This window comes from Acinonyx jubatus, chromosome C2, assembly GCF_027475565.1.
Source record: "Acinonyx jubatus isolate Ajub_Pintada_27869175 chromosome C2, VMU_Ajub_asm_v1.0, whole genome shotgun sequence".
In the NCBI taxonomy this organism is placed as follows: Eukaryota; Metazoa; Chordata; class Mammalia; order Carnivora; family Felidae; genus Acinonyx; species Acinonyx jubatus.
Genome location: NC_069384.1, coordinates 83,531,365 through 83,548,350, shown reverse-complemented (window position 1 = coordinate 83,548,350; position 16,986 = coordinate 83,531,365).

The following is a 16,986-nucleotide window of genomic DNA, read 5'->3' as shown; positions in this document are numbered from 1 at the left end:
GCATTATTAATGTCACATTAAATCACTTACAGACCTGTCATTTAGAAGGTATTGGCAACATTTCACAACCTATTCCAATTGTCCTCCCAATATCACTAAATAGTAGAGATAAGAGGGACATGAGAAACATTTGCAAAGAAAGTAAAGTTGATTTGAGGGCTTCCTTTCCTTCCTCCTGGTATCCTGTTTCTTCCCCCAGCCCACTGGCATCAACCCTGTGTCTTACACCAGCTATACCCTGTTAAAGTGCTAATTGCTAAGCAATTATAAAATAAAATAAATAAAATTAATTAATTTAATAAAATAAATAAATAAATAACATATTTTCCCGTATGTTTGCATTTTAATTGAGCAATAGGACCAGGGAAATGCAAAACAGTAAATAATGGTAGTATGATTGGTAGTAGAGTGACATTTGGAGAAGAGAGGACCACTGGGGCCACTTCCACAGATTAGATAACATAGGGAGCCATGGCATAGCATACTCATAGAATTAGTGATGGGATAAACCTCTCCCCTCCAATTTAATGAGCACAGTGATTTTTCTCAAGGCCAAAGAATGGAGTCGGCAGGAATCTACGGCTCTTAACTTCTCTGTTCTAGCTATTCCTGTTAGACCATCCTACATTACCTCTTGAATGCACTAATTAATTTTATTAACTTAAATAGTTCAATCAATAGTGATATCCACTTGTGTAGTGATTTATAATCATAATAATGCCGTATCCACTTGTTCTCATGTTGTCTCCTTTAATCCCCAAAACAACCAAGTGAGGAAACTGAGGCCCTGATGCATAAAGAGACTTGTCCAAGATCACCTAGCTGGTGACAGAGTGGTACTGGTCTGGTGTGTGAGGGCCCAGGGTCCGTGTCACTGATACCTCTCCTCTGCCAGGATGGATGCTGCTGATACGTTCAGTCAGAGCACGCTCCTACCACGGCCCACCATGGGCCCAGGTGAAGAATCCAGTGTCCCGTAGAGGGGCAGCTCTTCTGTGGTCAAGAAAATCAGGGCTGTGTTCTGGGGCCAGCACTTTCCTCTAAATCCTCTCAAGGTTCATTCAAAGAACATAATGCATCTGAAACCCAGGCAGACACTCTAACTTTTATTGTTTTTGTACTTACTTTTTGTTTATTGAAAGAGTACAGAACGCATTGCCTATTTCTGACACCAAAATAGAAAGCATGCAGTGCCCACCACAACCAATCAATTCCCAGGCACAGAGGCCCCAGAAACCCTGGATACAACAAATCCTCACCCTGCCATCCCTTCTCAAGTCGTGTGAGTGGACTTCCTGTGTGATTCGGGGGTAGAGTCTGCTGAAGTCCTAGAAGCTGGCAACCAGCTCCCTCCATAGATGGCTTTCAGTTAGGAAGCATGACTGGTGGCTTCATACAAGTGGAGAAAGGGGGGAGGAGGGCTGAAGAGAGGAGGAGGAGCCCTCGGCAGAATTCCAAGTTCCGTGGTACTGGCCCCACGGAACTTTGGAAACAAGAATCAGGCTTGGGCTGCACAGGTTCCAAGTCACAGGGCTTCCATGGCTGGCAAGCGCCGAGCCGGAAATTCAGTTGAATAGAGCCCTAAATGTTTTTTTGTTTGACATTCATGCTTAACAGAAAATGATGAATCCATTAGCAACTCCTTCCGTTGCCAAAAGAAACAGACTTGCACTTGTAGATTGCTTTCATTCTGTGCTATCAAGCCACTGCATGTGCTGCTTTCACAAAGCTGACAGTCATCTATCATTTTTAAATGGGTTTAGAGGTGCAGTTGTCTTTGTCTGAAGTGTGTGGATGTGTCAGCGTGAATGCGACTCATTAAAACAGGCTGACCCAAACAGTTTAAATAGGATTCACAGTAGGGGGAAAATGTTTTATTTGAGGTTTGTTTGGAATTATTTTGAAGTTTGTCACTAATTTTGAAAAACAATGGGCTCATTTTCCCAACTTTTTTTTCTTCCCTGAGATGTGTTCCAGAGAACAAATAGCTATATTATACACTGTCTCGAAAACATGCTCTTTTGGAAATGAAGAAAGATTCTATGATTGTGAAATTTCAAGAGTTCCCTTGTGCTCTAGAACATTTCACATACTTAAATGACTTCATGCAGCCCCCAAGTTTCTCCCGCTCTCCTCAGCCCCTGACCCCCAACCCATAAATGACATCTTTGAACATCATCTTTAGACCCCTTTTTCGTCATTTCGATTAGCCTCTCAAAGAACATCTTTTGTAGTCAATGATTTAACATATGGATTAAATCTTAAATAAAATGAGTTTAAATATTAACAGGAAAGCACCTGGCTGTATGCATCTGGGTTCCATAGGACATTATTTTGTTTTAAATGCCTCAAGATGTTCAATAAAATCGAACATTGACAAACTCATCCCCAGTGTGAGCCCGTGGACCTTCAACTTGTTTTCCAGTGGCTCTCTTCTTTCTCTTCTCTCATCCCACACTAATATTAAGTTCCTAAAGCAACAATGAAAGGGCAAATCGCAAAAATTAAGATCCAAGAAGATCTGGAAATAGCAATGAAGGAGAAAGTAATTTGTCAAGACTTTCAGGGCAACTAGTAGGGTTGATCTCTTGCGTTTTATATGTGGTCACAGAGGGAGGTATTTGAAATATTTAACACCTATAAGTCCTGAGCACAGCCAATCAGCATTGTTACCAGAGTAGGGTCCTGGAAGCCCATTGCTAGGGCAAGCATTAATTTAACCCTTATGCTGCTGGATGCAGGAGATTCCAGGACTCACAGTGTTGACTTCAAGGAGGCTGGGCAGTCGGTGGGAGTAGGTGGGGGCTGAGGGTAGTTGCTATTTATCAACCAGCAGAGAAGTATTTCAGTATTTTAATACTTCACTATACCAGTGTGTTTTGGCTGAATTCCAGCCCTGTTTTTTATTATCTCTTATTCTTCATTGCACAGATTCCTAGGAATTGAGGAAACAAAAGCAGGCATACCCCATTATGTTTTGACATTATCCTATCATCCACCACTTCTTTCTGTACAACTCCAAATCAACCAAGCACCTACAAAGGTACAAAGTGCTGTTCACACTGCTCGCACAAGAATGAATGTTGTTGAAAGCGAGGGATGAGGATTAAACCATAAGAAAAGGGTGATATAGTAAATATGGTATTATAAAAAACATTTTAAAATACAAATAATTTCTTATCTTCACCCCATTTTACCCAAAGGGCTTCTAGATTTTTCACACTGCAAAGCCCATTATAGAATAAAATATGCAGGATATGTATTTAAATCATGTCACATGCTTCCTTTAAGGAACTAAAATGATTTCATGTAAATTAACCCATTCATTCATTCCTTACCACTACCATTCCCAAAAAAGGTAAACTCAAGGCAAGTTTTATAATATGCATTTTGTAAGTGAAGAAATTTAAGCAAGTCTCAAGACCCTAAGTCTTGAACCAACCGAAGACCAGTTCAACTCAAGTCTCTTGCATCCAATACTGCTTCGATCAAGTTGCCAAATGGTCTGACAACAAGTAACATTCATGTAAGAAGAGGATGGGGGAATGTGACAATTCTGAGACCTCACTCTTTACAGAAGTATAATTGGACATCCCTAGAGTAACTTAAGACACTTCAAAGCTTAAAATACACATCAAATATAAGGAGGAAAAAGAGGAACGTATTGCTTTTATAAAAGAAGCACTGACAAAAAAAAAAACAGTTTCTACTTAAATGCAAATATAATTAAAAGCATTTGATAGAGAAAGAAAGCACAGACCAAAAGAGAGAGACAAAGTACAGAAAGTTGCATTCTTTCTAAAGTTGCTGTAAGCCAAATGTGTCTGTTCACATCCGATTTTCCCAGGCAATGTGCTCGATAGCAGATTACATTTCCAATCAGAATCGCAATACTCAAGTCCAAAATATTTTAAACTATTAATTAATATGCTACATATAATTAGAGACTCATAAATACATATGAGTTCCATACATGTAAACAAACATATACTTCATAAAGATTCAAAAGGACTGAAACTGTAAAGTCTCATGCATTCTATTTAATAACAGATTAAATACAGGCTTTGGAGTCAGACTGCCCAAGTGTGTATTCCAGTGTTTCCACTTTGTGGCTGTATAACTTTTGACAGATTACTCCCTCTGGCCTTTGCTTATAAAATGAAGATATTAGGTCACCTGAGTGGCTCAGTCAGTTAAACAACTGATTCGATTTCAGCTCAGGTAACGATCTCATGATTCATGGGATCGACTCTGTGCTGACAGCGGTGAAGCCTGCTTCGGATTCTCTCTCTCTCCTTTTCTCTCTGCCTCTCTCTTTCTCAAAATAAATAAATAAATTTAAAATAAAATAAAATATAAAATAAAGTGGATATATTAACACCATATGGTGAAGTGTAAGGATTAAATATGTTTGTCAACTTTTAACAGAATGACTGGTGGAGAGTAGATATTTGGGTACCTCCCTCTCATGGACAAATCCTCCTCTTTTTCAGTGAACATTTCCCTTTAGCAATCAAAGACATTAATGATGGAATTACTGGTCCTTCTGTTGCAAAGTTGGAATTTCCTCAAAAACAATGCCAATGCAGTTTCGGGAATACGTGCCCCCTGCTCCTAGTCCTAAGCAGCCCTCAAGTTTTTCTTCATCCTAGACTGTCTGCCTAGTCCCCACTCCCCTATTTTCTGATCACCCCAGGACTTGGGCCACTGCTGCCACCTCTCTGATCACCTGGGTTCTCTTTCAGGTGGTAGAGAGAGATCCCAAGCCCTCTGTAGAAGCAGGTATAAGCTACCCAAATTCTCCTCCCTTTATTCATGCGTCTTAAAAAAATGACTTGTTTGTTTGTTTGTTTGTTTACAGTGAGAAATACAAGGAAAGTTGGGGAAGAAAATTGTCAAATCAGGAACAATTATTTATAAAATTCCATTGAGTCAATTCTGCTCTTGACTGAATTGCAAGTGGAACTAAAGTCTTTCTTGGTTCCAATATTATATACATTTTTTCTTTACTCATTTAGACTTTCATCATTGCTGACTGTATTAAGTGGGTATTGAGTACCCACTATGTGCTAGGTGAAGAGTAATTTAGGTACAGTTAGGTACAGTTACAGAACTTGAGATGTCCCAAGTCTAGCCTTCCTGCCTCCAGTCTACTGGTTCTCAAACTTTAGCAGGAAACAGAATCACCTGGAGAGATTGTTAAGCCACTCATTACTGGGCTACTTGCTCAGGTTCTGATTCAGGAGGTCTAGGTGAGGGTCTGAGAATTCGCATTTTAACCTGTGGATGCTGGTCCAGGAAACACTTTGAGACCACTGCCCTAGGCTATGCCTGCAATCCATTGTCTTTGCTGTCACATGTGTGAACTTTATAAAACATAATCAATCACTCAGAGAGGCAAAAACCCTAATTAGTTCTCCAATACAGCCAAACCTTCAACCTTTGAGATTTGCCATTCAAGACTGCTTTTCCAGCCTTTGTCTGGGGATGACTGAGCATGAGGAAGTTCTCCCCTTGTACTGTAACCTCCCTGGTCAAGGTGAACTCTATCCCTACCAAATACTGTATAGATCATTTTGAATAATCAGCTTCTTGGGAAAGTAAAAGTCTTGGATTTTCCATTTATTAAACAAGGGACAGAAGAGTGGTTTTCCTTCTGTAAGTATATTGGCTCATTGGATAAGGTTCAAAGTGAGCCTTTGAGGAGTAGAGGGACATAATGGTACTGTGGAATGGAACCCTGCCGTGAAGGACCAAGTATTTTTAAAAAGCTATTTAAAAAAATATAAGTTTGAATTGAAGAAATATATCACAACACCCATGACATTAAAGTACTTATTAATAAATTGTTTTCATGATATAATTGTGTGTCTGAAAACATTAACAGGACAAAAACAATGTGTAAACATTGATATAGCATACAATTGCATCAAAGAGAAAAAGGGAACACTATTTTTCATTTTCACCCAGTGAGATTAACCTAAAATAATCACTTGTGGGTTTGTTTGTTTCACTGGCAAAGCTTCAGTGTGTGATCATTCTTAGGAAGCAAAATTAAAAGTATGATACTCCTTTTTACTAGGGTATAACCTTTCTGTATCGATATGGTTTATGAAAAATGTTGTCTGTATAAAAGTTTCTGCAAAACAAAGCATTTCTAAATAACCAGAGTAAATTCTCAGGTATTGCAAGGAGATGGATTGTGTTAGTGGATTGCTAAAAATCATTTGATTTGGGGAATTAAAGGTAGAAGACAGACAGAAAGAATTATAGACAGACAAGACCATGTATAATAATTGCCATCTTTTTTTATTATCTCTGAAAACTGTTGTGTTCATAGCTGTTATTTTTAAAAACGTCTTGTCCGTGGGCAAGCTTCTAATTTAACACTGTAGAGAGGCAGGAGAAAATATATCAATAATGAAGACAAACTCAATAAACATGTTCTGGAGTGTATGCATGTGTATAGGAGGCTCTGGGGGATGGTGGAAGGGAAGCCTGAGACACTGCTATTCACACTTAGAAGTCCAATGTGATACCTTTAAAAAAAATTGTCCCTACATTTGTAACTGGAGTCCTACGATGTGTGAATAGTTTTCTAATTCCACCTGCTGTGCCAGCCAGCAAACTGGCCATACTCAGCCTATCCATCTTTGCTGAGATCTCATACAGGCTCTGGAAAGGAAAGGGGGAGGTCTAGAAGGATTTGTGACCAAATGCAATCAAACAGCACATTTGCAGGATTTGTGAACAAATCCCAGTGAATGACATTTGATGGCTACTATGTCTTCAAACCATTGGAAAGATAGCTAACAAGACAAACTTGGAATTAAGCTATTTACCAGTATTCACATTAAATACATGCATACAAAGCAGAAACTGAAGCCAAAGGCCTTTTAGTAGTAGCCTGGTTTATGCAAAGAACCCTGGATTTATACAAGGCATCTGGGGCAATGCGTGGCATGTAGTAGGTACACAATAAATAACAGAAGTAGTGGTAGAACAAGAAGTGAATAACTTGAACTTTTGTATACACCCTTCCTTGAAGGGCAGGACAAGGGTGGGGTTAAACCTCCAGCTCCACCTTTTTTTTCTTTTTTTTTCTTTTTTACGGAAGCTGCTTAATGCATTTATGCTGTGTACAGGAGCAAATAAATGAGTTAGAAATAATCAAACTTTCCTAAAAATTGTGAGTGATGGAATAAAAGATTTCCCATCACCTACCATGCCAGACATGTCAATAAATATCTTTCAACACCTGCTAAGTGCAAGTCAATGTTCTTAGAGCAGGGAAGGATAAATAAAGATGATCTTAACCTAAAGACAATGGTTTGAACTTCTCAACTGTGGCTGCGGGTAGATCTAGGAAAATTTCAAAAATCTTGGCACCTAGGCTGCACCTCATATGAAGCAAATCAGAATCTCTGGGGGGTGAGATTCACTCATCAGTGTTACTTATATTCTTCCCCCGGTGATTCCAGCGCACAGCCAATATTAAGAAGCGATGCTTAGGAGATAGGTAGAAGACAACAGGCATATAGGTAAATAGCAACAATGTGACACTGATAACAAATATATGTGAAAACAATAAAGATATCAGGGATTGGAGAGCATATAGCAGGAGAGGTATATATACAGAGGTTTCAGGGAGGAGTCAGTTTTAAGCAAAATCTTCAAAGATGCTACATTCATACAGGTGGCATTTGGACAGGCAAGAGACCCACGTTGGAGGGATGGCAATACGTCATGTAAAAGGCAGGAGTTGCATGTGATGTTTCGTGTATGTAAAGAATAACAATGCATTCAACCTTTTTTAAAAAAAAAACTTCCACGTCAACACAACCCTGCCCCCCATTTGACTTAAGTTTCACAACTATTTGTGCAATCCTAATGGCCCAAATTTCTAGATTTATCTTTAGATCTTAAGGCCAAAATATGTAAGAAATTATTTCAACAACTTTTACATATTTTTATTTTATGTTGAAATTAGACTCTTCATATCCCCACAAAGGATTTGAGGCAACTTACAATTTTGTAAGGTAGCAATTTTTTTTAAGAATAGAAATCACCTAGAGAAAAGCAACATACCTGTGCCTGGAAGCTTGAATGGCATTGTTTCTGAAACGGAGTACCAAGCATAGCTCTGAGATTCCTGGCAGTCAGTGCAACAAGAGAATTGTGAAGTCTTCTTATCTGATGAAAAAGATACATAGTCCAGGGGTGCCTGGGTGGCTCAGTCAGTTAAGCGGTTAAGCATCTGACTTGGCTCATGTCATGATCTCACATTCATGAGTTCAAGCCCTGCATCAGGCTCTGTGCTGACAGTGCAGAGCCTGGAGCCTGCTTCAGATTCTGTGTCCCTCTCTCTCTGTCCCTCCCCCTTGCTCTCTCTCTCTCTCTCAAAAGTAAATAAACTTTTAAAAAGAGAGAGAGAAGATACTTCAGTCTATGTGAAAAGGCAAATATTATCTTATTGTTCAAAGCTGGGAGGAATGTGCCCTGTATGAAAAATACATTGTGTAACATAATGAGAAATGCCTTGAACTCGTTTGTCCACAACTTGGTCTTTGACTAAGTGGAGAATTTTGCTGGCTTCAACCCATCCTTGGACTAAGTTCTTCCTACCCATTTTTAATTCACCTCTGTTTATGGAAACTAGTCAGACCAAGTTGATGTGCCCATTCTATTTACAGAAAAACATTCTCTCTCCAATAGCTCAACCTGGGAGAAAATATCTACACGGGTCTTTCCACTTTCTAGCTTTGTTGATGTATTAGCATACTCAATCTGTAAGGCTTGTATTTTAATTCCTCTTTGGTGCCAAGAATAATGCTTAAAGAATCATTTGCCCATCTGTATTGTTCCAAATGCATCACATTCTTAAAAGAAAACATGGGTAGTAAAACCCTCTTGAAATTTAAGGCATTTGAAGGAGTTATATTCTTAAGGCCTTAAGTCACTATATTAAGGTATATTAGTAAATTCTTATAAGCTTTCACACGCCTAATTTGGCAAGGGATCATCCATATGAATAGTCCTTTGTTTTCATTCTCAAGATATGTACAGGTTTTTACAGAACTCAAATTGATTCTAGCAATTATTTAAAATTCCTCAGAAATACCTTAAATCTCATATCTTCATTTCTGAGTAGGGACAATGCCAAAATGCCAACAGCTGAGTACTTTCAGATTAAAGGCAACATCCATTTTGACAGCCTTTCACACAGACATAGGTAAACAGAATTCATATAAATCACACATTTCTAGAATCTTACTTTATGTATCTTGATGGGGGGATCCTGTGGTTGACTAATCTAAGATGTGAACCTGGGTCCTAATTTCTTGAGACTGATTTAAAGCCAGTCTCACTCAAAACCATACTACACTCAACAGGTCATGTATTAAATGGAGGGTTGTACATTTAGGTCTATTATTGCATTGCCTTGCAAGATCACATATCAACTCTTTTGTCACTTTTAATTACAGCATAGCAGCAAATTATCTCATACAGATCTAAATGTCTACGTTTTTAAAGCATCGCCCTTTATTAGAGAGATGCTGATGACAAATACAACTGAGTTATTTTCTAAAACTACCTGACGCTGAACCATGCTCTCTTATTCTCTCTTTGTTCAGAGTATCAGCTTGTCGTGCACAATGACTGGATGGGTTCAAGATTTAGTCAGTGCCCATGAAACAGAAAACTATGGAGACAGTTTCACATGGAAATGCAGGTCAGAATCAACTTCCCATTTGGTTTTCTAGGACAGGGATGGCAAATAGCCATGCACACTAACATTCCTTTATAGAAAGGTGGTCATTGACTAATTGATCTTGGGCATTTCTTGTGAAGAACTTGGATATGGCCTTACAATTCTTTTCAAGCAAGGGCACTATATAGACATTATTAATTGATCAAAGGGCTGCTCTGTTGAAACTTGTATCTCTCTCCTAGGACCTCAGATTGGTGCAGACCATGAAGGTAACCTAACTCAACCCAACATCTGGTGCTTAAACCCTCTTTCAAACATCTCCCACAAATGACCATCCAGCTTCTTCCTAAACACTTCCATCAATAGGCTGAATGAGCCAGCCACATGCAAAAGGGTTCATAAACTCATGTGGAAAATGATTGAACAAATGATTCATAAATGAGCAAAAATAGCTAGGGAGGAGGGAGTTTATGAATTGTCTTCTGGGTAGTCTTCTAGTGCCATGGCCTACTATTAACTCTTATCACAGCTCTTTGAAAATGAAGGGGGGAAAAATGATTTTTGTGCTTTATTTCCTAAGAAGAGCATTTTATACCCAGGAGTGAGCTCTCAACTCTCTGACACATAAGGGACTTTGTATCTCAAGGAATAATTTGTAGAGCTCTCCAAGAATAGGGCAGTCTGAAAATTCTCACAATAAATGAAAAGAGACATGAGTTGGGGAGGGGCTGGGAATAGAAGAAAATGGGGAAGGGACAGGAGTCTGACCCCTTGGGACCCAGATCTCACCATCATGATTCTTGACCACTCATTCCCTTCACTGAATATCCACGCAGTCAAAATCTTCACTTCTTCCCCTCCCCATTCAAAATATTCAGTCTTTGGAGATGTGTTGAGTAAGAAATTGCTGCGGCTGAGGTCAAAGAGGTTGAATCTGATTGAGCTAATTAAAGAAATTTACACTAAAGCATAACTAGCTTCTTGGGAAAACATTTGAATGGAAAAGAAAGACTTGTTAGTGCAACTGAATCTCCAGTTTTTGAAGCTGTTTATCATATCAGTTATCACCCTTTACTTCTCTCACATAAATCTATTAGAGTCCCAGGAAACAAAGTCCGTGGCACTTGTCATGATTTCATAAATTGCAGCCAAATGACGAACTTTTCTTGAACTTTAAAAGTTACTGTACTTCCTAGCATTCAAGTATTCAAGAGCACCTGAAAACTTTTGAAATGCTAAAAGCATTAATTATAAATATAAAAACTATCAATTCCAACAAATCATTAGTGTCGGGGGCAAAAAGTTAAATAGCAACTTGCTCTGTGAGGTTTCTGTTTCTATTCTTCATTCGCTGAAGATCTTAACCAAAGGTTAGTGTTTGCCACACATGTACATGCAAAACAGACATACAATCACAAAAGGAACTATGCACTTCTAAGACCTAAATGCTATCAGAGATCATTCTAATTAGAGTGTGGGCCAAAAAGACCAAAGTGACTATTCTAATGTCCAGTGTGAATTTTATTGGCTGAATCATGCTTTTTGTAGTCAGGGCTATTTGGAAATTGTTACTGTGAAGATATACTAAAGGTTTTCATAAATATGGTATATATACTATCTCATCTGGTAGCTATTCCAGATATTTATAAGGGCACCCCTTTTAAGTGAGTCGGTGAGGTATAATCATTGATGTTCTTTAAGACTAATATAAAGCAGGAAAAATGGAACAAAAGTTAAATCATGCACCCAATATTAAATCTGGATTTGATCTCTTTTATGCCTAGGATTTCATCCAGCTTCTTAGATTGATAGTAATAATTAAGAGCATGCCTCAAAAGATTAGAAGACCAGCCTGTCTGCATCTCACATAACCCGAGTCTTAACAGAAGTACAAAGCATGAACAGGTAATTTTCATTGTGAAAATATTAATATTTTTCTTTTGCACAAATGTAAAATTATCACCTCTCATGCTGACTTGATTAGAACATATCAATCTCTGATCAGCTAGTACCTCCAGAGCAGATTCTAAAGGACTGGCACATTCAACAAGTTTATATATACGGTATAATTTATAACTTCATTTTTTTCTCTGAACCCTGGGACAAAATGTCACCTTCAGCCACAATGCTAATTCAAAAGTAAAAGGTGGATAGTTGTCCCTATGGTAACAGAGGCTCATTTTACCCTGAGCCCATTTCCAACCTGTTACTAAATTACTAAGCACTGAAGCGATGCATCAAAGAGCATAGGGAGATGCTGTTAACATAATGAAACCAAACACCATCCACTTAAAACATGTTGCGTCAGCTTGGAAATAAGGATGGATACGCCCTTTACTTTCTACTTCTACCCCTATTGCTGACCATGTAGCAACTGTTAACATTTCTAAGTTACAAAAGCAGGACCACACTCTACACAACAAAAATTACTTCCCACAGGCAGAACTGACTTTCTAGAGCTGTTGGGGTTGAAACATAGGAATATTTTTTATTATGCTCAAAAACAAGTATTTTGACTTTTTCACATCTCCATTATTTTATATTAATGATCAACGACTAGACATATTTTCCTTGGAAGCAGTTTTTAAGTGTCTATTAGCTGCAAAAAGCAATTACATTTCTTTAGAGCTTCCAAGAGTCCAGGAGGCCAAGAACAAGATTTTCCCTCAGTCAAGGTTTTCAAAGGGTCGGCCAAGAGAATTGGGACAGGCTGCATTCCTTGCTAATGGTGCACCATGACACTCTTTAATATCCTGCCGAGAAGTATCTTTTACTTTGAAATTTAAAGTCTCATCTGACAGAACCCATGCCTGCAGGAGCCTCAATTTATCTGCTCTAGAGGAAGACATCGAAATCCAATCTGAGGGAATCCAAACCTTTGTTTCCATGGTGAGGCTTCCGAAAAGCTACTGAACATCAATTCTGTCCACTATAGTTATGGAGTGTGGGTATATTTAAGAATGTACCTTAAGTTAACACAAAGGCACACAAAGCATCAGTCGTTTTTACAACGAGGAGCCAGGTCATTGTGGAAAGACATTGTAGGTATTTACCTTGAAAGGTATTGGGATTGTGTGTAACTGTTAACTTGTCTGAAAAATGAAGGGGTTGAATTAGATGATCTCTAGGGTCCATTTTAGGTCTATACTTTAACTAAGAGGTTAGCTAACTCTGTGACCTTGATCAAGTGACTCAGCTTCACTAATGTGTGAGTTTTTTTTCCAGTTCTAAAACAAGTCCATGAATCCCTATATAAATCCAGGGATTATATTTTTTCCCTTCAAATTAATAGACAATTTTAGAAATAAGGTTACTGTTCTGTACACTATCTGGGATTGAGGGGGGGGTAAAGAATAGGGAGACAATTTTTGTCCCAGAGGTCAATTCTTTTGGGCAATTGAATGGGCACATAACTAATGAAAAATAAGTGCTTAAGCAAGTGCTTAAGAACATAAAGTTACAATAATAAAGTTAAAGGATAACAATTGAAGAGCAATACTTGTCATTGAAACTGATGTCAATATTTGCTTTTTTCATGTCAAAAAACCCTCACCAGTCCTAAGTTCTTCAGTGAATATACAACAGCTTTTTCAAGAGCCTGAAATGGCTCCTCTGTCAAGTTTAAGTAGACTTGGGTCCAGTTTGAGGTTTTTCTATCAACCTGGAGATATATTAATTGTCCTAAGGTCCATCCAACAAAATTAAATTTCTGAAGGCAAAGCAGTATGATGTAATGCAAAGGATTTGTGATTTGGGTCTGGAGGACCCAAACAAAATGAACTTTTTATCGTGTTTCTATCCTTTTCTAGCTGTGAAGCTGGACAAAAGTTTAACATCTCTGGGCTTCAGTTCTATTATCTGTAAAAGCATAATCATATTACCTTCTTCAATTGATTGTCATAGGATTAGATGAGATAATGGGAGGAAGTGGTAAGACCTCAATAAATGCTTGAACTACCTGTTGATTTATGCAATTTCAATCACTAATCATGGACCAATGGCCTGAGCGCCAGACACTGCATAAGGTACTATAGATGAAAGGATGGAAAAGATTTAACCCTACACTTTGAATAGAAACGATCCAACATGCCCATTGGAGCCTGAAGAACTGACTTGTCTTGAGTTTAAAGATCAGAAGCTGTGTCCCTCACCTTTTCCATGACAAAATCCTTGAGAAAAAACTGTTGTTTAAACTAATGAATCACACACACCCTTTTTTCAGAGGCATGATATTCTCATTTCATAATATTCTCATTGTTCAAAACTGTTAATTGATCAACGGCTATGTGGGACACAAAGATCTTAGCTATAGTTTTTGTTAAGATGATTATATTCCCATAGAGAGAGAAGATGTAAACCTATGGCAAGTTAAATGTCAAGACAAAGAAGTAATTAAATTCAAAAAAATATCCAGTAGCCCCAGAATCCTGTTAGGACTTCTAGAGGAGAGAGAAGTAGGAAACATGTATGGTTCCTATTCCCAAGGTGTTTATTCACAGTCTATTGGGGCAAAGAAAAACTATGGGACATAAATTCCTGGTCCAAAACAGCACATGATTGTATGTCAACTGAAGCAACTGAAATGTCCAGGCAGAAGTTCTACTGTAACTCTACAGAACTGTGAGTTGCTCTCTTTGAGGAATGGTCAAAGGAGATGGTGGGGTTCAGCTTAACTTTGAAGAATGGGTAGGAATTGAATAGCAGGATATAAGAGGGAGGAAAGGTCAGAGTATGATAACCTGCTTTTTAAAGTCTAGTGTTAAAAGAAAAATGAGCACAACATGTTCAGGGATCAGGGAGCAATATGAGGTGAGGATGGAAAGACTGGGCACCTTACAATGGTAGAGCATCAATACAAATAGTTGTTTTCTCTTGGTCTGTTAGCAGATGGTCAGCAGTAACCTGCCGTCACTTCTTACTCTTACCAGTTGTACTGTTAGACCATGAATGAGGAATTCTACCAAAATGCATCAAATTTTCTGTTACTGAGAACACAGCCAAATTCACAACTACTCAGTGCATTGAAGAAGCACCATTACAGGCACAACTACCATTTGAGAGTGAGTAAAATAAGGATATATCCAGTCGAGGCCCAGAGTGCAAATTGGATAGGGGGCAAGGGATCTGGATCCCTGAAGTGAGGTTTTAATTACATTACTATTTCCTATTTCAAAGCAGGGAAGTAGCAGGGAGGCTACGGGTGAGGAAAGAAAGCAAGAGTAGACTTGGGAATATGGGAGCTTTTCTGAACACTCCAACTTGGTCCAGCAAACAGTCTACTCCTTTACAGGCCATATCTTCATAGAGTGTCTTCTTCCCAATATACACCTTTGCAAGTAACTTCTAAGTATACATTAATTGAGAAGAAGTGTAACTTTTTCAAAAAAGAATCAGTTATATATGCATGATTGGATGAATCCAATTTGGATTGCAGATATATGCATGTATTTATGGATCATTTATTGAGTCAGTGAGGACTTTTAAGTTCTGGAGTGGTGGCAAAGGTCCAACACTCTTCTATTAACTACTCCACTTCAATGACCTGGAGATACTAGAGATCTAGAAATAAAAAACATGTAGAAATACTGAGTGTAAATAACACAACTCTTTTTTCCTCTCTTTCAGTGTCTAATTTCAACACCTTAATTTTATTGGAGTGTCACTGATATGATGTGCTTTGACTCGGTTTGACTGAAGAAGTTGATTTTACTAGATCTATCTATCCTGGAAACTGTAAGCTAGATATTACCAAAAAGGTATACGTAAAAGAAAACCTTTATTTCTACATTTGCAAGATGAGACAATTTTATTGTATTTTGAAAACTCCTCTAAACCTTTGTCTCCAACCTAGCTACCTAAAAGTACCAGGAGATAGGACCAAACACAAGATAATTTTAGCTAGCTAATATACTAGTATTAGGTTTCTTCCTACAATCAAAACCCAGAAGTTAGCTTTTTTCCCCCAAATTTTTATTTAAATTCAAATTAGTTAACATATAATGTAATATTGGTTTCAGGAGTAGAATTTAGTGATTCATCACTTACAACATCGAGCGCTAATCCCGAAAGTGCCCTCCTTAATACCCATCCCCCACACTCCATCAACCCTCAGTCTTGTTCTCCATCTTTAAAAGTAGGACTTAGTTTTTAAATATAATACAGTTTCCCCTACTCTTGCCCTCTAATTGGCTTTGTTTTTCCTAAACAAGTCCTTCTGTTGAAATTTCTTAATGTAATCTTACGGGATCCCTGCCTATAATTCTGATTCATTTGAGCTAGTTCTGTGTAACTGTCATTTTAGAGGTGAAAATGTTTTAGCCAGGCGGGTTCAACCATCTTGTTCTTACTACTGTCAAAAGCTTGGGTGGGGGGTGGGGAGGGAAGGGAAGAAGAGCACATGTACTGCATTATGAAGGAAGAACCTGTCACATATAATTTCTATATTGGACACCGAGATCAGAGAGCTGAGCATACGCCCCAGATGCAGGCTAGAGAGTGCAGATCCATGTTGTTTTATGGGACTTATTAAAGCATTTTAAATTATACCACAGGAATTCAAAATTATGATATGCCTCTTTGGGATTAAGAAGTCCTCCTACATTGGCAATATTACAATACTATTGAAGACTACTTAACTTCAACCCATCAGTTCTAGTCTTTGGTAGATTTCTAGAGAAACTTTCATACCTGTGCATAAAGATACATGTAAAAGACTTTAAACTAGTATAAATAAAGCTGTGGTGAACAATTGAAAACCACATAGAGGCTCATCATTAACAGAGGAATGGATATATCATGTCATATTCATACAACAGGTGAAGTAAAGTGAACTCACTAGAGCTGTGTGAATGAACATGGAAAAAATTCTCACAAACACAATTTGAAGCAAAATAGTAATAATAATAATAATAATAACATTGGTACAAGGATATATTCGATGTCTTACCATGTCTATAAACTTTAAAATTATATAAAACAGGGCATCTGGGTGGCTCAGTTGGTTAAGCTTCTGACTTTGGCTCAGGTCATGATCTCACGGTTTGTGGGTTTGAGCCCTGCGTCTGGCTCTGTGCTGACAGCTCAGAGCCTGGAACCTGCTTCGGATTCTGTGTCTCCCTCTCTCTCCAACCCTTCCCCGCTCGTGCTCTGTCTCTCTCTCTGTCTCTCTCTCTCTCTCTCTCTCTCTCTCTCAAAAATAAATAAATACTAAAAAATTTTTTTAATCATACAAAGCAATATTATCTAATGATTATTGATACAAACATATGCAGTAA